Source organism: Nesoenas mayeri, assembly GCF_963082525.1.
Source record: "Nesoenas mayeri genome assembly, chromosome: 8".
Classification (NCBI taxonomy): Eukaryota; Metazoa; Chordata; class Aves; order Columbiformes; family Columbidae; genus Nesoenas; species Nesoenas mayeri.
Genome location: NC_137554.1, coordinates 8,484,008 through 8,507,305, shown reverse-complemented (window position 1 = coordinate 8,507,305; position 23,298 = coordinate 8,484,008).

The following is a 23,298-nucleotide window of genomic DNA, read 5'->3' as shown; positions in this document are numbered from 1 at the left end:
GACTAATATCAGCTTGTTAACAATTCCCTTCTCTCTTTACACTAGTAGCTTGCCAGAACAATAGGCTATGAGTTATCTCGCTCTTCCAGCCCAATTAGACAGTGCAAAAATGTATGCAAAATATGTATGAAACATTTTCCTCTTGTATATTCTTAACAGGATGCAGGCTTCAACGCTGTCCCTCTGATTTAATTCAGTCTTTGGCAAGAGCTGATTACTTGTAAGGACTGCATCAATTCTTATGAATTATTATCTCATTGTTAGGGAGCATTTTTAAAACCTTTTAAACAATTTTGTTTTGTATTTCTGAGCTTAAATTTTGCCCTAACATGAGTACATAAAATAGCCAGGCATTTGTAAGGAGGCCCAGAAGGAGACTCTGCAGAAATGTAGTAGCTGAAGAGTATTTTGCTTTTTGGTGTTGTGCCTGTCACAGTAGCAAGGCTTACCCCGCAGCAGCTGCCAAAATAGAAGGGGAAGAAAAACAGGAGTGAGAAATAAAAAATGCCTCTTCATTCTGCAACGAAGATTTCCTTTTCTTTCTTCTTACATTAGACTTTTCTTCCTTTTTATTTGTTTAAATACCAGTGGCATGGTGTTTCCTATAGATGGCTTAGCTGTGACACAGAAATAAGGTAGCTGTGCTGAATACTCAGGAGTTTCATTTCACATCTGTTTCAGACAACTTTTTTTTTACATCCTGCGTAGTCTTGTTCTCATCTCTATCTGTGACCTTCCCTTTCTTTTTTCTAGCCATCTTCTAGCACCTTTTTCTTTTCAGTAATCTTATCTCTAGTGGTTTAAAAGCTCGCTCTCTGTTTCTGCTACCTGGAATTTATACATTATCATCTTTCTGTCTTTCCAGGTCTCATTATTCTTTTGCATAACTTTTAATTTCCAGGCATGCTTTATGACACACAGCATGTTTTCATCTGTGAAAATACTCATCCATTCACCATGCCTTGAGCTTCTCCTTCCTTCTATTGTGTTTTAAGTAATACTCTGTTAACTGTCATACTCAAACACAGTTCCTATTTCTGTTAAAGCAACAAAGATTTTGCCCATCTTTATATCTCATCAGAATTTGGCTGGCCTTTAGGTGGCTCTAGGGCTTTAGTAATGTTTCTAAGGGAAAGTTAAAACACTTCAGAGGGTGGTATTTGACAGCCAAAACTCCTCTCCCTTCCTTGCCCCAATCTTCATTGCTTTCATTGTGATATGAGATTGGGGAACAGCCATGAAGCCCTCCCACCCTTAGATTAGCTACTTCTTGCCTATATTTTGTTACTGTTTTTTAATCTTGCTTCTCTGTACAAGAAATAGTAATACAGGAATTTAAGAGGACTTCCAAACATATTGTCACTCTGAGTCATTTTTGCATTTCTGTTCTCCTTCATTTTTACCTGTGATCATCAGAAACATGCATCAGTATGCCAGTTGGTGTTTCAAGAATGTCCAGATATATTCCAACAGGTAATGTCTGTTGGCTTCCTCTGTGTAGCGTATGGGATATGGATTGATCAGCCATTAGCCTTCCTTATCTGGATTGTTGTTTCTCATTTCTTTGGGATTGGAAAATTACCCTGTTTCAGTTAACTGAGAGGTAAGATATTGCAATATCTAAACCACACATAGTCAGAACCGTGATTGTGTGGTTGACAGAACCGTGAGGGTTGCAGAGGCAGCCTGGCTATGTGCTGGGGCTCAGTGCTTGGGCAGCCTTGGGAGTCTGCCAAAGATGTGTAACATTGTCAAAGCGCATCTTTTCACCTGCTTCTGCCTTTGTTTCTCATTTGGTGAGCAAATGCATCAGTATTCACTCTGCTTTCAGTGTACAGACTAGTCAAACATCATCCTTGACACACAACCTTTGACTTGAACTGGGGAGACACTCATTAAAGTCAAAGAATGATTTAATACAATATATGGCCTTTCACTTCTAATTGAAAACTGATATTATGAGATGCAAAGAAGCCACAAGTTCTGTTCAACTTGCTGATTTAAGGCCTTATTTCATCTTAAGAGATGCTCACTGCTATTCTGGGTGAGACTATGATAGGGATATTAATTTATTGGCAAGTCAGTGCATTAAGTGTATAAAATCAACAGCAGTGTACAATGAACTCAGCACTCATGAAATAGCAATCCATCTTGCAAGTAATCCTGCCCTAATTATTTACAATAAAAGGAAGAAATAACATCAAAGAAATGCATCATATAAGGCATTATGTAATTAGCCAAAGATGTTCTTGTTTTGCATCCAAGCAATGAAGAATGTGCATTTATCACCTTGAAGCATTGCTTTTTTTTTTCAGTGTTCTTTAAATATTTCTAGTGGTTTTAATATATTTTTTTAATTTATTGCTCATTTAAAAACCTCGTAGTACCATCACTATATATTTTATGATTTTAGGAAACTCTGTAAAACTTCTAAGAAAATGTATAACTGTCCATAAATGTAATGTATAAGTTTATTTTTATTATTATTTATGCACACTGAAAAAAAAGACTTCATAGTTAAAAAACATTTGGTGATCTTGAGGTTATATTTACTTATATTTTTATTATAATAAATAATGTGCCTCAGTTTCTACTTTGAATGCAATATCTTGGTTTCATGTTAAGGAATAATTTTCAAATGGATGTAGCTTTTTAATTATTCAATTATTTTAACAAGTAACAACCTGATTTTCGTACTAATACCACATATATGCTCTACTGAAAGCGCAGTAAACAAACTGTGTAAGCGAGTTGCTTATAGTAAGCACAGCAAGCACACAGTAAGCAACTTTTTCTTATACAGCCTGGGACTTATTCAGACCTCATTCCAAGTGTGTGTTTATTGTTTCTCTACTACTATATGGTGCTTGAGTACCATGTTATTATATTTATGATAGATTTTAGTGAAGTTTGGGGAAAAAGAATAAAGTAGTTTTGTTTTGTTTCAGGTTAAATACTCTTAACAAGGGGAAGGGAACAGAGAATAAGGGAGCATTGTATAAGAAAAGAGACCAACTAACAATTACTTTGCTGAAATAATGATTTTCTGGAGAAAAATCTGGTCTAAATCAATGGTTGCATCTGCCAAGGTTAGAACATTAGTTATTTAATGAAATTTGATTGTGAAAGGCTGCATTTGCAAGTATCTGTCTACAATTCAGAAGAGAAGTCTTGCTTCTTATATTCACACTCTGTTTCTTTGGGTGTGATTACTTAGTCATAAAAGTAATTTGTTTAGAAAAGCCTTGTTTTGCCCTGTTCACTAAGTTCAATATCACTAAATACAGAAGAAATTCAGACCTTGTAGAAGTTAATGGAAGATTTTTTCCTATGAAAAACAATTACAAAGTTAAAAATGTAAAGCCTTAAAACTGTAGAAATGAAAAGGGATTTCTACTAAAGGACAAATTAATATTGATTTCAATGGGAAAATGTAACTCCCCGATCTTTTTTTGTTGAATCCTCTGTGAACAGATTTTATAACTGTTCTGTATACACTCTGAAGGCAGAAACTTGATGTCAGAGCCTTGTTCATCTCTGGCCAGCAGATTATCTTTTCAGGAGTATTTCCAATGATAAAACCATCAGAAACTCATCAGAATATTAGTTGAGCTTTTCTGACAAAAGAGGAAAGAGTGTGTCAAGAAAAATCTGGAGTTTTCCTTGACTTCCCCTAGGAACACATAACCTATTTCCCCTAGGCCAGTTCCCAAAGCCTTCTGTGCAGAACGGACAGATGGTTCCTCTTGACTCTGGCGATGTGTTGCACGTGGCACCACGATTTTGCTGTTTCTTCCCAAATGAGTGACATCCATTAATGAAGCAGATCCCAAGGCTTGAACAGACATCTCACCGAGTGTGGCAAAAAGACATTTCTAAGATAAACATTCACAAATCATGCCCTTGATTTGAAATCTAGCTTTACAAGCCATTAAACGCCAATAGGCTGCGAACCCATATGGGGAGGTGAGGAATAACACCTAGATACCTAGTAGATCATAACCATGCATACAAACAAGCAATCCAGCTGCTTAAGGGGTATAGAAATTTAAATGCAAATAGCACTTGGTAATGATACCCTGGAGACTGACATTGGAGTCAATTTCTGGAGGATGCAGCATTGTAAACTTAGTATTTGCTGCTGGTTTCCTTAGAAACTGGAACAAGATATTGTTCGGGACACAAAATAATATCCTGTTTCAGTGACTGAGGATCTTGAACTAAAAAGTAATTGATTTTGTATGAGACACTGGATTGTCATGTACTCTTTCTAGGAAAAGAGCCCTGATAATGGCACAAAATGTATGTATGTTGAAATGGTTTCAAATCTGCCATTTTAGTTCTAGTGTTCTTACTGTGTCAGTAATAAAACTGTTGAAAAATTAGCTTTTAAACCATTGAAGGAGCAAGTTCCTTTGCAGTGCTTCTGAGTTTTAAACACTTCACTGATAATCTAATCACTGCCCAAACATGCCCAGTATTCTACTTCATATCAAGAAATAAATGTCCATGTATACCTTGGTCATCAAAGGATGCGTTTAATGTGTTTAGCAAGTGAATGTGTATAAAATACATCATAGATTAATGCATAATCCTACTTGGAATATGTGATAAATAGAGATTAAGAGCTAAAGAGAACAGAGTTATGCCTACAGGGAGGCATTAAGGTCATTTCAAGATTATGTTCATGAGAAGAAGCTACAGTATTCCTGAATGAAGCTTTTCTTGAGACTGTTGGGCAAAGCCGTATTACAAGTGGACGCTGTCGCCCTCATTCATGCATGTGTTTGAATAATTAGGTATATACATGAATGCTTAGAACATGTCCAAACTGAACAGCCATTGGGTTGTATTTGCATGATGTCAACGTGGAGATGTGTAATGGTATAATGTAAATGATGATTTTGTTTGCTACTTTAAAAGAATAAGTTTCCTTGTGGTTGGACAGTATAGACAATACAAAGAACAAAAGGGGTTTTTTTTTAAAAAAAGGCAAATAAATTACAATTGTCTTGGTTTTTTTCTTTCCAGTTTTGTTAATGAAAACACTAGTATTTTGAGTTCAGGTTTTGTAAGTATGAACACCCACTTTCTGAAAATTGAGTCCCTGGTACCCTAGAAAGGGCAACCAGAAAATAAGGTGACTTTTTGTTTTTAGATAATGGTCTGTTTTATACAACAGATTTTATGGAGTACAAGTTTCTCTTTTTCCCACTTCAGGTTTTAAATATTGTTTTAATAATACCCTATGCATTCATTCTATCATTTTACAAATCCTATCAGAGATACTGCTAGTGAACCTACATCACTTCCTAGTCAAATTTCTAGAGAGTTATTTGTTAAAAGAATCTTCTTGGTATTTTTTATATTATCAAAATATGTGATACATTTCTGTTGCCTGTTCTCAATAAAACAGATACAAGACAGTTATTGTTGGCAAAATGAAATTCCATGCTTCATATAAACCTTTTATCACTGTGTTTTTGTGGAAATCATTATTTTATGGATGTTAAATACAGATGAAAGATTATTCACAATTCAGTCTTCAAAACAGTATTTATAAAAGGTACTTCACCAAATTTTCTTTTAATATATTACAGTTTATCTTTCGTTTATGTGAACACACTTTCACGTCAGCTTGGAACAGTGTATCTTTCCCCTGTTTCTCTGCAACCATATGTCACTTTTATTGAAGAATACTCCTTTTTTTATTTCAAATGTTCTCTACACCTGGAAATTCATTGTCCGACAGTTTTCTTACAAGGACATTGCAGAAGAATCAATGAGCTACAAATACACTATTATACATTCAGATGCTGTTCAGGTTTTAATATTACAGCAAAGAAAAGTTGGAGCATTCATGAATTTAAATATTTTTTATATAAACTATGTAAATATAGTGATTAACAATCAGCTACATTTACTATTCAGGGCATGCAATGCAGCATTTTCCTAATTACACTTAGTGGTGTAGGAGGATATGACTGCAGAGGAAGATTAAACTATTTGTATTTATTCAGTGTTGCTTTATAGCATTAACCAGGAAACTCACTTCTGCAGCATTGAATGCGAGAATCTAGAATAACCTGAAGAATTTGATAAGGGTGGCAGCAACCTGGCCTGGCTCGGGTAGGGATGGCGGGTTCAACTCCTCCTGCATCAGCAGTCATTTTAGCTACCTCTCTCATCTGTCATTTCGCTGTTGATAGGGTGATTTAAAACACAGGCAAAATTACTGCTTAATATTATGGCTTTATCTAAAGCTATTCAAGTAAACCAAACAAACAAATAAACCCCACCTGGCAGGCAGGCTTCTGTTTTCAGTTATTCATGTTTTATTAAAATAAACATGTAGTTTGCAAGCACTGGAACTAATGAAAGCTGAGATGCTGTAACTCAGCATCTAGTGATGGGATTCTGCAAAGACTAACAAGATGCAATTCTAACTGAAGTTTTCCCTGAAATTAGAACACATGTAATGTTCCTTCTGTCCTGCGGAATCTCTGGCGCCTATGGAAAGATGAGCTCATATTGCAGTCTTTTGCAGAGAAGATGCCCTAATTGCATTTGGTGGGGTTTTTGTTTGTTTGTTTGCTGTTTTGTTTGTTTATTTTTTGGTTTGGATTTGTTTGGGTTTTTTTGAAAGCAGCCTATTCACACAACGTTTAAAGCAGCTTAGTATCTATGTAGCTACATCAGATTTTGTGGAAATAGGAAAAGAGGTTGACAAGATACTGGGAATGGGAAAATTATGTAGAGAGAGGAGCACTCCTTACTTTGCCTACTATGAAATAAGGCTAAAAAGCATCTCAGTAGGCCAATGGTGATGACCTAAAGAAAGGCAGTCTCACTCTAATAGGTCTTTGTAGGGCCCCCTTTCAGCAATCTGGAGTTGGGATTTTCCCTTTATGATTTTATTTTAATGACGGCTGAGGTACTGGAGTTGAATGGAAGATCTGTGCTGTCTAATGGGGTGTCTGAGGGTGGCTCCACCTTGTCATTCGTGCCATCCTGTACTCTGATGTCGAAGGTGTCTAGCACTGTTTGTGTCCTATGCTGTTCATAGTAAGGCTTTGAGAAATTTGATTCTTGTGGTTCACAAGTCTTGAGAAGCTTAGTGAAACCATTTTGTTAGTTTCTGTAACAGGCCAAGATGTTACAGTTTTTCAGAAGTGTTGGAATTTGGATGTAAGTTTGTAATTGCATGTCTTTGTAGGAGAGAGAATGTGTGGTTTCTATTTACAGTGTAAAAAAAAAAAAACCAATAGATTTTGTAGTGTACTAATTTGTAGTATATATACGCAAATTAACCAGGATGTTTTGGTTCAAATACTATGATGAACTGTTAGTGTAGTCAGACTGTGCTAAAATACTTCCAAAATTAACGTTTGATGATGTTGACACTTTAGTGATGCTCTAATGTTTACATCACAGGCAAACATGACTTTAATCAACTGAGTGCAGTGTTTTGAGACTATTACATGGAATAGGAGATTTAGAGGTTAAAGTAGGAGCCCTGATATCCTTGATACTGGCTATATGTTGTGTGCTGGCCATACTGGGGACTTGTAAGTGTGGGGCGATGATTCCAGTAGGACGTGGTGAGAATACCTGAAGTTTTGACTTGATAGTGAAGATGAGTAAATATTTATCTAGTTGTTTGTTCTAGTCCTTGATATTTACCATACACAGACACAGTATTTTCTGTAAAAACTGAAACAGCTTGTATATGACTTTTTAGAAGGGCAGTTAATATCAGTGCGCTTTACTACCTGGCTTTACTTGGCAAACAGAGATTCAGATGGGAGAAAAAGAATGTGATGGAGACAGAATATGGAAAAAAGTGAGAAAGTGTGATAAGGATTTTGCTCCAGCTATCTACTGCAATCCCACGTTTGCTCTTTAAGGGAGAGTAGTTGTTTTGATTTTTGATTATTTTTTTTTAAAGCCCATGACTTCTGTTAAGAAAGCTGCCGATGCTTCATTCTGCCTTATTTGCTTGACTTTGAGTTTGACTTTATTCTAAAAGCAGCTGTGGTGTTTTGGCACCACAAATTCACCAGCTGAGTTCTCAGAGACACTAGTGCAAAGACAAAGAAGAAATGAAAACTAATCCAGAATAGGAACAATGCTTGAAAGTTACATAAAAACAATATAGCAAGACCATCAATATAGCCTTATAGCCTGCACAGATATACAAGGTAAAGTATTATGTTTGCATAGTCTGGCACATTGTTCTCTAGGATGAAGACTGAACTTGCAATCATTGTATGCAGAACAGATTTCTGCTTATTTGAACATTACCATTCCCTTGTGATTCACAGTCGTCTTCTTTTTTTTCTTTTTTCATTTAGATGGTAAGTTGTTTGGACTATGGACTTTCTAAACTGAAAACATCAGTACTATATGTAAAAACTGTCTGTACAACGATTTTCATGCAATTTTTAAATGCTAAACGGAAAGGATGTCTAGCTGGTACTAACCTGTATTTTGCTCCTATAATGTGGCCCCATCAGAGGGTTACAGCATCTGACAGGAATGCTTCTACATCACTGTGTTTACATCAGCTCCTGTCCAGAGTTCGTGTATGTGTTCTGATGTGAAGCCCTGGACACCTTAGTGTAGCTGTGTCTTGTACTCTTAAAATGGAGAAAATCAAGTTCATCAAGCTGCTGTTTTGCTTGTAATTTGTAGATGGGTAAATACTTAAACCTAAAGAGTGGTCTGAAAACTTAAAGAAATGTTTAAATGGGTACAAATATTATGACTTTATGTGAAAATTTTTAGTAATGTCAATACCTGAAAAGAGTAACATAGCTTCAGATGATACAAGACATAGGTTGTTTGTAACCATCTTGTATTCTCCCTGTTTCTCCATTCCCTGCACTAGCGAGTGTTGTAGATCTCAGCAGATGTTGATTTGGAAATTATGAATGATATGATTGGTTTCTAGTCAGCTGCTCTATATTGCATGATGATGTGGAAAAGAGAGAGTTGTTTGTGGGACTATATTGTGAGAGTAGTACAGGATAATGTAGTTCTCTGGGATGATGGAATTTATTGTTGTGATTTACAAGTTTCTCTTCATGATAAATGGGGGCAAGGAACCCTGAAAAGGCTTGTATCTGTCTTTCCTGATAGTTTTAGAAGATAGTTTTAAAAATGAATTATATTGTATCATCTGGTTTTAGTGAATAATCCGGTGGTGTTTTTTATAAGTCTCAGTAGAGTCTGTGTTTTCATTCTACATTTTGTATCAAAAGTATGGTATGAGGTGAAACAGTGGGGCAAGGCTGGTGTGGTTGGTGTTTGTTTGGTATTTTTTTTTATTTGTTTGGTTTAGTTTTGTGGGGATTTTGTGTGTGTGTTTGGGGATTTTTTTGTTTTTGTGTTTTGGTGTTTGGTTTTTGTTGTTGTGTTGTTGTTTTTTGGTTTGGTTTGGTTTTTTTGTCTTTTTTTTTCTCTCTTTTTACGGATACCTGTCAAAATGTGGATTTGGGGGAACCAAAGGGCAGAGCTCACAGCTCCCACTGCACTACTGCAATTCATTTTATTGCTCAATAGCTCTCTTGCAGCTGTGTGCTATCTACCCAGCTTAGGGCTTGTCCTACTGTCAACCAAAACTTAATGGGCTATTGAAATGTTTTCTAGTAATTACTGACATTAAAAGATTATATCCTCACAGATGTATTTGGAGAGTGCATTTGAAAATATTCCTTGCAGTAGTTTCCAAAACAGTCTTTCTTTGAGGAATATGAATCCCAGATTTCCTGGCAAGACAGAGCTGAGCTGTTGGTAAATTCTGCAGAGGCATCTACATGAGTACTAAGTGTTTGACTGAGGCTGCATAAAAGCATCTGTTTTCTTTGCTGTGTCCTGGAGTGTTTTTCTGTTTAAGCCTGCATGGCTCTTTTCCTGGATGAGGGAGAAGGTTGAGGGAGTTTATAAACATGTGGTATCTTCAATTCTGAATTTCCTATTTGCTTTAGGTGTTTTAACACCTTCTGTAATATTTTAATGTAGTCTTTTCCTTTGAAGTTCTCAATGTGGCTCTTTATTTACTGTTTTCATAGATCTCTTCTGAACAAATAAAAAGAGAAACACCTTCAAATGTATCTCTGACTCACTTCATCTAACTGAATACATCTCCTCATGTAGTGATGATGTTTATTTCGTTTTTAGCCTCAGGGTTATGCAGCTCTTCTCAACTCCCAGTTTTCCCAGTCTTTACTATATAATGCTAATCTTTGCAGGTCCATCCTCTATTTGGCCTGTGCTAAATAAACTGCATCTTCCACTACTGAGGCTTCATGCCCAGTTTGCTGAACAGCTTGTTGATGCATTTGTTGCTTCATGTCTGGAGTCCTCCCTAACCTTTGAAAGTCATTCACCTCTCTAACTCTGCTAGGCAGCCTGTCTGAACATGAAAATACACCTTTGTCACCCTGAAAGTCTTATTTAGCCTTCTGATAGCCACTGACCTTAAAAGACTATTCTTCCCAATTTCACTGAATTTTCTTGGTTTCAGTCTTTGCTTTTAGTGCTGCATCCACTCCCCTCCATCCTTGTTTTTCTGTAACATCTGCTGATCTTGTTTCATGGAAAATGTATTGATCATTTCCATCTGACAAATGCTTCCTCTTACTCTTTTTTTTTTTTTTTTTTTTTTCAAACATAGTAAATTTTTATCCATTTTCCGATCAGATAAGTTGTCCTTACCTGTAGCAGATGGTGAGCCTTATACCCCCTATTTTTTCCTCACTCAAGACCCCTCTTGGAGCAAACCATTCTACAGCGAATTAAATTATCTTCCACAGTCCATCTAGACATGGTTAATGTGCACCACTTGGGTTATCTCAGACAGCAGGAGGCTGTCAGACCACAAAGTAAAATCCTCTATATAGTCTGTAATAAATTCAGTTAATTTAACACCTCAAACCTACCAACCCTGAATTTCCTGATCCACTTCTAGGAGAAAAGATTACAAGAGAGCAGGCTGAGTAGCCTATTACGAGCAGGAAGACCACTGCAAACCAAGACCCTAAAGAGGTATGGACTGCTTGGCAGCCAAGTTAGAGCCGGATCTTCTATCTCAACCTTGCCACATCAATTGCCTTAAATAGACAGTGGTATTCTTTGTACTTAACCTGTAAGTTCCATAGGATTTGACCATTTGGATGTCCTCTTTTTCTCAAAACAGTCTCCAGATTCCTAGATAGTTTAGAAAAACGAGATTTTTGGTTTTGCTTATTTTTAATGATGAGGTAGGAGAAAACACTTAGATTTTATGGTTGCATTTGCTATGTATGCATGGCTATTTTCAATGCAGCTAATCCAATTGTGTCTGGCACCCAAGACCAAATTCCATGGGGAATTGTAGATTTTCAGTCATGCACTATGTCTTTCATTTAGAATTAATATTGAAAATAATTGTCGTTTTCTTTGTGCCTTTTAATTCTATGCAGCTAAAATTTACATAGGTGCAACCTTCTAAGAAGGCTGACATAAAAGGCTGAAGTCTCAATGAGGTGAACAGGGAATTACATGAATAACTCCTATTATTACTAACAGGAGTTGTGTTCCTTTTCTCTATGTACTCTGTTGAAAATTGTATCCCTAAAGAAGTTGACAACAAATACGCTTTCCCTGTTTAAGTTGCAAAGCACACTAACATCAAGGTCACTTGCTCCATTTGACGAAAGAAAAAAAGCACTACATAAAATATGGATAGTGTGTCAATCAAAACTGGTTTTACAGTATACACTATGGTAATGTGAGTCATATTGCTGTTTTATTTTTAAACACAACTAGATATGGTAGTTTGGCAGCAGTGTTTTTACAAAGACAGCGCCTTCAAACTCTTTCATAGAAAGACTGGAAATCCTGCCAGGTAAAAAAAAAAAGTTATTGAAAACCTTTCTTCCCTTATAGGCCCATTTTGACAGGAAATCTTTGAGAGGCAGCAGCAATGAAGTGCCCAGAGATTTCATCTGTCTTCTTTTGCTTCAGGAAATGCTGAGCACAGGCTCCCCTATTAGGCAAAATACACCAAGTACCAAATCCCCTTAACAATCATCTTCGGTCTACTCGTAGGTTGACAGCTCTCTGTGTCCTAGTCTGTCAAACAGGGCCTGTTACTGAGACTCACATTACTGGGACCAATGTGAAAGTTTTTGACAGTACTTTGAGGGGAAAAACATATTGCAAGTGCTTACAAGTTATCTCATCCAATCAATTTTGCAGGGACTTAATCAGAATAAAATATATCTTACTAGAAATATGGTAATTCATAACGATTTTTTCTTCTGCTCCATAGTGCGGACATGAAGATCCGGTTTGAAGGCATCTATCGTTCTGTGTGATTTGGTAAAATCTGGCAATTATTAGCTGCTGCGTTATAATATCCAATGGTATTTTTTGTTTGTTTTTGACAGATACCAAATTTAAAATTTAAATAATGTTTCAAGAATGAAAATGACAGCTTGCAGTAATTCTGCAGGTGTCCAAGTAGATGTACTTCCAAAAATAATTAGGCAAAATATGTACAGATTGCAGAAAATACGAAAAAAAGGCATCAAATTTTCATGAGTAGATTCTGTATATGTTCAGGCATTTTAGCTGCTTTAAAAGTATTAGTTATTAAGAAACTTTCATACGCTGACAGAACAATGAATGCCCATGAAATATAGACCAATTCAAGTCAAAAAAGCCACTCTTGTCTTTGAACATGGAGTAGGGGGAAAAGGCTGAAGTGTCTTAAACTAGCGTAGTCTTAAGGACTTTTCTTGAGGAGTTTTGTTAAGTAATAAAGAGTCCAAAACACAGATTCTGTCTTCAAACTATTATTTAGTACAGTGATTTCACTGACTTTGATAGGTCTATTAAGGATCTATACTAGAGATAGTGAAAGCACTGAGTGCAGAGGTAAAGATGGGAGGGAAACCTGATTTTGAAGATTTTCTTGCTTGAAATAGGGATTGTGTGTATCTTCACTGTTGCCCAATGAAATGCATTCCAGGAGCAGCCTTGCATGTTAAAAATTCTTCCTCTCTTTCCATGTTATGCTTCACTTCAGAGTCAGCACAACAAAAACTGAATGCCACAGATGCTGGAAAACCAGCAAGTGACTTAGTAAATGAAGAAAACACAAGTGCTAAAAATAGCACAAAATAAGACAGGTATCTCCCTAAATACTCTTTTCATATCTCAGTGGTTAAATGGTTATTGAATAAAATAAACAAGCAATCCTAAGCATAAGGATTGGAAATTAGGACAGGCCCATGCAGTATGGTATGGGGGTAAGATTTGTTCTTCAGTTCTTTCCTTTAAGACTGAATCCCACTCAGCTGAGGTAAATGAGAAGTTTGCTGCTGTCCATGAAGGTCACTGGAGTGCACATGTAGTACAGTAACAGGATGGGAGGAGGAAAGATGTGGTGATGGCAGCATTGCTGGAGGATACTCCTGGCCATTCAAGTGGGAGAAGGAAGGGAGAGCACTGTTTATTCTCCTTTATCTTTCTTTTCCTTCCTTACTTGGATTATTAGTAGTAAAGATTTGTTAGTCATTTTGGCCATCTTCCAGCCCATTTCCTACAGCAGTTCCTTCAGATTTTTTTTCATGTCTGTTATCTCAGGCCATGGCACATCTGACGTACTGCTTGGCAAAGGATTCCACAGTTTAATCAGCAGCAGCTTCAGCACTGTGTTTTGGTGTTAGGTTTGAGAGGAGGTTTTTGATGTTTTACTTTAAGTCTCAAAACCAGAAACAATTTCTCTTCCTACATTTGGTACTAATAGTATATGAATTCTTTGTTAATCTTCCAGGCATTTTTTTATAAGTCCTTTCCCAAATGCACCTGGTAACAAAACTGTGTGTAAAACTGTCTCTATGGCAGTATTTATATCCTTACTTCTTCCTGCCGCTCGGTGGAGCAAACTGCAGCTCGGATTGTTCTGCACAGGAAGCTTCCTGTTTCCTCATCGTTTAAATGTCCAAAATGAAATGGTATAGAAAACTTCAAATGTAAAACTTCACATTCTCTTCCATCACAGTATATTTGTTTGTGTAAAAGTCTTGGCTTGAGTGTTTCAGTTTTTACTTTCTACTCTTTTTATCTCTTTCCATGTGCATTGTGATTCCTTTTTCTGCAGTCTATTCATTTTCAAGGAAACCCTTTAATGTGACGTGTTTATATGTGTTTCCATTGTATCTTCTATTTTGTTTCCACAATTTAGATCAAATGTTTTAATTAACTTAAAAGAGTGATGTTGTAACTGCGCTAATGCAGACTGCACATCGCAAAAACAACATTTGTGCTTCCTTTTTCGTTGTGTCCTGTAATGGGATAGATAATTTTTTACTACTATTAAAAAAAAAAAAAAAAAAAAAGCTATGGGAAAGATTTCAAACAGTGGAAAAAACTAAACAAAGGTTTTTATGTATTTGGACATGTCCCTCCTCCCTCTCAACTTCCTGGAGATATGTCTGTGATGCTTTTGAAACTGCAAAGAAGTGAAACAAATCTTATGGCAGATGCTATCATTCCTAGTTGAGCTGAGTCATTTTCAGCCTACTAACTTAAATGGGTTTTGGATTAGGCCCTAAAGAAAAGGATGTCATCTCTGAGATGTGAAATGGTTCTTCACAACATCCAAGGATAAGTATTGCAAACAGAATTGATTTAATACAGAATCTTTCTTTTCTTATTACAATGGATTTAGCTAAACTGTCAGAAAATGTCAGATCTTCTATTTGTGCCCTACAGGATTTTTTTTCCCCAGTATGTTATTCCTTTTTCTACCATTTCTTCTTACTGCAACACCTAGCATTTTGCTAAAATTTTAGGTACTTTCACTAATATCTTTGACCTCTGCAAACACTAGCCACCTTCTCATTATTCCCAAATAATACACTACTTACAGCAGACTCCTCTCTGTGTTCAGAAATAGACTTGCAAGTGCACGTTAAAGGGACAGTTTTACTGCAATCCTCAACAATTCTAACAGATGAAGAACTCCATCATTTTGATCTGGTATCCGGGTAAACAAAGTTTACAGATGCCACCTGTTCCTTTCTCATGTTAGAAGGAACGTGGTGCCACAGGAGGACTCTGGGCACTGCTGTGATTCATCCAGCTCCAGACTTCTCTGCAACCCTTTGTCACTGCTCCCTCTACACTAGGCAGCTATTTACTCTTTCTTTCTTCTATCCTACACCTCTCTTGCCACAGTATACACGGTGTCCTCGTTACAGAAGCCTAAATAATGAAATGCTTTCTGAAAGCTGTACTAAAATAGTGCTGATGGTGCAGTGTCAACTTTGAAGTGGGTGAGCATGGCTTGAAGAAACAAGAGCTTTCAGTCAGTGGTGTGCATATATAATAGTGTTTTCTGTGCGGAGGCAGCTGACAGCAGGAAAATCCAGGAGGATAATGCAGGTGCAAAAATAGGAGAATCAGTCCAGACAGACTCTTTCTCTACTTCTCAGACTTATGAAAAATTATTTAGGTACTCTGGGGTTTTGAAGATGAAAATGTTGCCTTGTTTGCTAGGGAGAGATGGGATTTTCCTGCTGGTGATTAAAAGTCGAAGCAAAAGAATAGGAAATGAATGAATATATGCAGAATGAATCAATAAGTTTTTCAGTTCTCCATTGATTTGGAAAAGAGTGAAACTACATTGTGAAATAATAATGTTTTCATTCAAATAGTAATTTTTGTTTCTCTTGTAATGGCAAATTCTTTCAGAAAGTTGTGAAACTTACTTTTGATATTCACGTAAGAAGTAATCATTTGGGTAAAACTTATGGATTCCTTATAAAGCACCTCATGCGCTGGCTGATATTTTTATTTTTCTGTAATAAGTTGGTGTTAAAAAATGGTACGTAACAAAGAAATACTGACAATTTTGTCTCCTGTGAGGTTCACCTATCCTGGTGCAAGTTTCATTCTTTCACTTTTTCTACTTTCTCAGTTCATTAAGTGTGAGATCTGATTAGCTAGTCCTAAGAGTTTTGCCACCGATTTCAGTGAGACAGGATTTTATTCTTATTTCCATTACTCATGGTTCATGGGTCTCTGCCTTCTGCCTAATTTCCCCTATTTTGTTGGCAGGCCCACTGTGATCTAGAAATATTAAGCCTTTTTTCCTCCTGCTGCATTTTGTAGATGATTGCTTCTATCTTGTTGGTGCTAAAGCTGAGGATTTACTGACATTGTCATTTGTACCCTTCCATTACTACTGTTCAGTATTTCATCCATGGGAACTGACTTGAACTGAAATGTTCAATGTCTCAGCTGCTTCTTAATTAACATACGTGTTCTTAGCCATCAGGTAACATAAAATCTCAGGTAAAGATATTTTAGTATATTGATATATTCAGATTGTTAGTTCATCATTGAAAGAAAGAATAACAAGATTTCTCATCCTTATGGGACAGATTCCAGATGGGATACGTCACCCATAAAAAAAGAAACATAGATGTGCTAAAGAAACACTCATATCAGTCTGGCATTTAACTGCATACAGTGGTGCCCCAAGCCAATGTGGAAGACTCTCTTCCCAGCACTGTGTTTAGTACCGTTGTCAAGTTTTTATATCTGTTAATCTTGTGCTTTGTGACATTTGAAACTTGTATGCTGGAGAGAAACAGGCTCTGAATCTGGCTTTTGAATAGAAGCTCTTAGAATGAGCCATTGCCTCACTAGGAACTTGCACCAAGCAAGTATTTTTTTTCTCATTTTTCTACCCAAAATTATTAAAATATGTTTTTTTCTGATGTACCAGTGAGTAAATCTTTGTAAGACTCTAAAATATAGGCACTATAAAAGGTACTGGAGTACAAAAGAAGAGAATTGGGGTGAACAGTGCCATGTACTTTGATTGTAAGTCTGATGGAGCTCTAGGATCTCAGGAAACCATCGTGTTTTCTTGAACCTGCAAGAGGCTTTGCTCACCCTTAATGCTCTTGAATCAGGAGTAAACCCTGGAATGTTTGTCAGTCAGCTACATAACAATGCATGATCATATTTTTCACTTTCTATTTTATATAATTTATAGCTCTTTACAAATTCCCTGAGAAGAAACTGAATTAACTTATATGTGAGTACTTTCTTTTAATTATCTTCTGATTTTTATCTATGTGGCAAACACCCCTATTGCCTTGTGGCAAAGGCTTCCTTCAGGATGTTCAGAGATGCGTTCTCTTTTCAGGTTCTTTTGAAGGCAAGATTCACTTGTAAGTGAGCTCAGGCCTTGTGTGACAAAGAGTCTATTGAATTGAAATGCAGATAACTGTAAATTAGGCAAGTCCAATACTAGATTTGCTTCGCATATCTAGAAAAAAAATAGGAAAGTTATATCAAAAGCCATTGGAAGAAGAAGAACTAGAACTAGAGCTGCAGTCTGCTGAGACTTGCCAATATCTTTAAAGAATGCTATGATAGTCCGCTTATACAAATTATGCAGTGACAGAAGCACATACAGAGATATAAGATACTTTAAATAAAAGTAAAGGATATTAGTCTAGACACAGAGGCCAAAAACAGCACAGGAGTCAGTCAAGTTTTGCTTTTATTTTATTATATAGCTAGAAAAAATACTAAAGTCATACAGGTAATCCCATGGAGAAGTGCAGTTGATATAACTGCAAAAATCAGATCTTTACAAACAGTGGTGGGTTGATCTTGGTTAGCTGCTGTATTCCTACCCAGCCACTCTCTCACTACCCTTCCTCAATAGGACAGGGAAGAAAATGAGCTGGAAAAGCTGGTGGATCACACAGAGGAATCCCTGCTGCTCGGTGGTCTCGCCATGGGCTGCATGGATGTCTCTGCTGTGGCGCCTGGAGATTCTCCTCCTCCTGCTCCCCGCCTGGGTGCTCACAGGGCTGGTTTTCACACTTTGTTCCACACTGTCCTGTGCTGTTTTTTGCCTTATCTTAAATCTATTTTCCCAGAGATGCCACCAGCATCTCAAAAGTATACTGAAAGCTTGAAAAAGCTCGAAGGTAATTCTTAAACTTGCAACTTTACTTTCCCTAGTAGTTTGCTTACTTTTTACCAGTGAGTTAGGAGTGTCTCTTAAATTTCCCAGATATCTGAAGGACTTCAAGATTTATTACTCTCATAGTACATGGTGTCTGGCCTCCCTCAGAACTGTGCAGGTTACGTTTTAAAAGGTGCAGTAGATTGGTGTTCAGACACTTAGATCTCAAAAGCTATTTTGAAGGTATTGATTTTTTTCATTTCTATATATTGATTCCTGGAAATTGAGACAGCTTTAAATAGAAGGGAGCTTTTGTCTCATTTGTGGATCTTTACATGTAATCTCTGAATCTTAAAAATACCACCACTCTCATTATTTTCAGAGGCTAAATCCAAAGAGATTCGGACATCTCAGTTTTGCTTCAATTCACTGTGTCAGTGCTGCTTCCTCCTGAAGCTGCAGCTCATTGTGGTGTCTGAGTTCCTGCTGCTGGCCTGATGGGAGCCACTTCTCTTATCCCTTGCTCCCATGTGTTGCTAAGAGAGGGAGCATTCCCTTGCCTGCTCTGCCCTGGGACTTGATTAATTAAAAGCTTGTAGAACAACAAATTCCTGGAGGATCAGCTTCCTTCCTTTCTCTCCTGTATCCTTTGAAAGATGTAGTAGCCTCATCTGTGACATCCAGGACTCCAGGACACCCATGTTCAAAACTCTGCATTGCCTGAGTTGAACAAGGACTTTAATTAGTAACAATTTGCCTGAAAATCCTTTATATTTAGCTGTTGAGGATGCATATTGTGAAGCTGTAGTCCTGAATTCAAGTATGTCCTTCAAATATGGTGTGAAAGGGATTTTATTCTAGATCTCCCAGGATGTGATCTACCCATTACATTTCAGAGTATAAAAAGAGGGACAGTAGGCTTGTGATGTTTTTTTTGTTGTTGTTGTGTTTCATTTGTTTGTTTTTTCCTTTTACTCATATCCTAGCTGCAACCTGTATGTCACTCACGTATTCATTACTGCAAGTGGCAAGTTATCACTCTCTAATCTCAAGTTAATGGTTATAAGTCCTTGAGAACAACCATACTCACTTTTCCATATTTGCTATCATCTCATTTAAGTGTCTTTGCAAGGCTTGTCACACTCTTTCTAGCTTCTCTTTGATATTTTTCTGGAGGCTGAGTCCATTTTTTATGCTTAGTTGTCAAGCCACCAACAATATTTAGGGTTTTGATACCTAATTCATTTTCATGGGTTGAATCTATTCTGCAAGCTTTTTAAGAAGAATAGTGCATATTTATTATATTTTGGGTTTTAGCATTGGTTTCTTTGGCAGACATTCTTGTTCAGAGTATTTATTGAATGTGTGGGCCTACCCAGTTATGAGAGGATGTATATTATCTATCAATCAGGCTCAGAAAGCAGCTTTATATATGGATAGCTGATTGTGTCTGGAATCCCATTACAGAAGGACAGTTCAGACAAAATATGTTTAGAAAACGTGTCAGTTTCATAACAGAGCAAATTGCTATAAAATTGCAAATATGAAATTTCCACTGTTCCTGGAATTTCACAAGATCCACATATAGACATGGACTTCAGCTGTTCACATCAACCATACCAAGTATGTGATGTTTTCTAAAGATCAACACAGACAGTGCTGATCTCCAGACTCAAACTCTCTACTGTTTTAAGTGACTGCAGCCATGATGCTGACAAAGTGGAAACTTGACTTAGCATCCTTCTGTTGATATTCATTCTAAGTCCCATATACAAAGAACGAAGAGGAAAAACAGAGATAGGACAATCTTGAAAAAAATCTGTTTTGTAAATAAGCAGTTTCCCTGCTGGGTTCTCTGACAGTAAGAAACTGAAATACTCAACTTATAGTTGAGTAAATCAAACTTCAGTTTTGATGGTGCTAAAGTCTCTAGATAAATGTAATATCATCTTTTTCATTACCAAAATGAAGACACTGGGCAGAGAAATTAGTTCTTTAATATATGTATGTTTAGTGCCTAATTAGCAAAGAAAACTCTAGAATTAGCCTCTCAAAAACTTTTCCATACATTGAAAGATTAGAGATGGGGTAATGGTAACAATTAGAAAGTTCAACTTCTGTGCCTAAGTGTCACCTGGAACTACAGGTTAAATATTGTCTCTAAGTCTGCAATTTCGACATAAAGAAATTGTTTCTTGTAAAGAACAGAACAGCTATGAGTCTATGGTACTCTGACTGCTTCTTTGATAGTTTAATGAACTGCTTTCCTGTAAGCAGATATTTAGTGTCCCTGCTTGACATTATAAGTAACATCTGTCTAGCATGTAGATGGTGGTATGGCGTATTAAAGGCTAAGGATTAAGCATTCATTAAAGGATGAATCATATTCATTACAGTCTCTTTGTGTAGAACAGCCCTATCTGCTACAAACCCAAATAATCTCTATGACGAATAAACAGAAAATGTCTTAGTGAAGTAATACTTGAATATTTCCGTAGTTCATTTGCTTTATTGTTCTGTTTTATGTTCTCCTCCCATTCAGATGGTGTCTTGCAATATTCTTGTTCCTGCAGTAACATCTCTTTAAGTGATGCTTCCACAGCTAAGACTTCCCTCACTCTCCTCCTCTCAAAAGCTGTGTATAATCCTCTTCCATATTATGACTTTTCTTAGTTGACTTCTATTTCTGTGCTACCATCTACCTCTCAAATCTCACTTTCCTTAGCTTATTTTTGATATACCAAATGTCACAATTTATGGGAGATAACAGTGTAAAAGGATTCAAGTTATCTTGGTCTCTATACTCATTCCTGCTTTCAATTTCTAACTAAAATTTTTTATTAGATAAGTTCAGTTTAAAAGTTATGACAGTATAGAAACATTTACTGATAATGTGCTGTTAGGAACCACAGAGCACAGCTGTAGCAGTCCTCTTTGCAGAGCGTTCCACAGAGCAGAACACTTTGGGACTGTAGTCCTTGGAAACTTTTACTAAACAGCATCAAGAACTTTTAAATTTTTGTATTTGGTTTTTTTTCTTGCAAAGAAAAAAAAAACAAACACAGAACTATTGGTACTAGCTGAAAAATTCAGTTAGAAATATATGTAAATCCAGTCCCCAAATTCTACTTTCCTCCCTGTTGCTTTTCTACTGTTAGTTTTGATACAGATACAAATAATTTTATTTCTTAATGTAATTGATTGTTTGATTGATTGAGGTGTTGGCATGGTTGAAATATTTGATCTATCATAAATTCTTGCTTCCAAATAATAAATTCATTGATATGGAGCTTTTAATAGAAACTCTAGTAGAGTATTATAGATTGAAGGACTGCCTGTTATTTCCAATGTCGCCCTATAACTGAAACTCTTATTTCTGACTGCAGAGAATGACACAGTAGACGTTCCTATTGAGTCATATATTTGAGGTTCAAATATGAACAGTGAGAGGAAAATACATAAATCCTCAGCTAGACTGTGTGCTCGATAAAAATGGGTCAGGAAACAAACCATTAGTAAAGCCCTAGGTAGCCAGGGCAATGTGTACTGTCATTTAGAATGAGTCTCTTCTGCTGTAGATAAAATATCTGAAGGATCGTCAGTAGATAATGCCTACTACTCTCTCAGAAGTATTGTTTGCATTTAAGACGTCTATCAAATCCTTTAGATTTTTTTTCTAGTATAGTAGAAAATATACATTTATAAATAAGGTGGTTGGAAGGAAAGATCTTCCAAAGGGAAAAGGTTGCTTATTAGAGATTATTAAGTGACCAAGGCAGAAAGAGATTGACAGATTTTAATGTTTTCAGAGTATGAAATGGATTTGGTTTCAGAAAATATCTAAGAGAAGAAAAAGAGGAACAGAACGTATGAAAGTGCGAAAAAAATGTTATTTAGCTTTTGATCAGATTAGTTTGGTTATAGAGTGACTAAAAACCTAAAATTGGCTGTAGTTTCATGACAAAACAGTTCCCATATAAACTGAAAAGTGCATGTCCTACAGTGGGAGGCACAAAGAGACAAGAAGTGCCAAAAAATTTCTGGTTTTGGCACCTCAAAAGGCATTGAAACTTAAACTTGGATGTAGACTGTGGGTAGTGTGAAATAATTCACAAATTTCTGATGTCTCTCAGTTGTGTCTTAATTAAGCACCAGTGTGTTCTTTTAAACATTAATGTAAAAAACAATGAGTACCACACATTAGCTTTGTTTCCCATTGGTGGGTATCACAAATGTGAGGTGGGCCTGCATAGTTAAAGGAACCTTATGGAAGCTGCAGAGACCGACTGCTGAGAGCAATGGCTGTAGGAGAAAGAGACCTTCCAGTAGAGGTCAGAGAAAGGGTTGCAATAAGTTCAGAGCTGTATTTTCATTTTGCCCCAAATTGAGAACTAGGATTCTACTTATTGGACTAACTCTAAGACAAAAGGGCTGTCAGTTTTTTAACACAAGACACAAAAAAAAGGGCAAAAATCTGATGCTTTATTTTGTTTAAAATATCTCATTTCCCAAACTTCCTGTCTTATATCCCTTCTATATATCCTATCCTGTGGAGCCCTGACTAAATGCATGTGTTCACATCAGCATGACAACAGCATCTGACTGCCTTGTTGTCGTCTGTCCAGTCAAGAGAGTGAACAAGTGTTTTCTTCGTTTACCTGTTGTGGTGCTTGGCAGGAGATGCTGCAGTTACAAGGTCTGCAGTTTGTCATAGAAATGAATGAGGAGGTGAAATCAGTTGAGCAATCGTCTGTCACACATCTCATAGATTATCAGGTACTCTGTTTATTTTCCTTTCTATTAGAATGATAGGCAACTACACTTCATTTTGCTAATATGACTAATTTTTTTTAAAGCAGGGTACTTGAGGTGAGAGGAACACAGTTTCATGACAACATTAAAACTGGCAGCTGCCAGCAGGCCTTGCTGTTGCTGTAAGATTTGCAGTTCTGCTCTGATGGGGACAGATTTTCTCGGTGTGCCAGTGTGTGGTTAGTGTTTCCATTTGCTTTGCTCTTCATTCTCTTCTTAATCATATTTTTCTGGGTTTTTTTTCTTTCACTTTTACTATAGGCAGACCTTTTATTGTTGTCCATACCTAAGATTGCCTAACAGTTTGTTATAAGATTTACGTTTCAATTGCATGTGAATTTACTAACATTAAAGAGTTCAGGCAGAAATATTGCACAGAGGTCTCTGTCTCAGAGTGCTGGTGACTCAAAGCTGCAACTACCACAATCTGAGCATTTTTTTAACTGCCTCTAAGATACAACTGGGAATGTATGGTATCACCATACTTCGGAAAAAACATG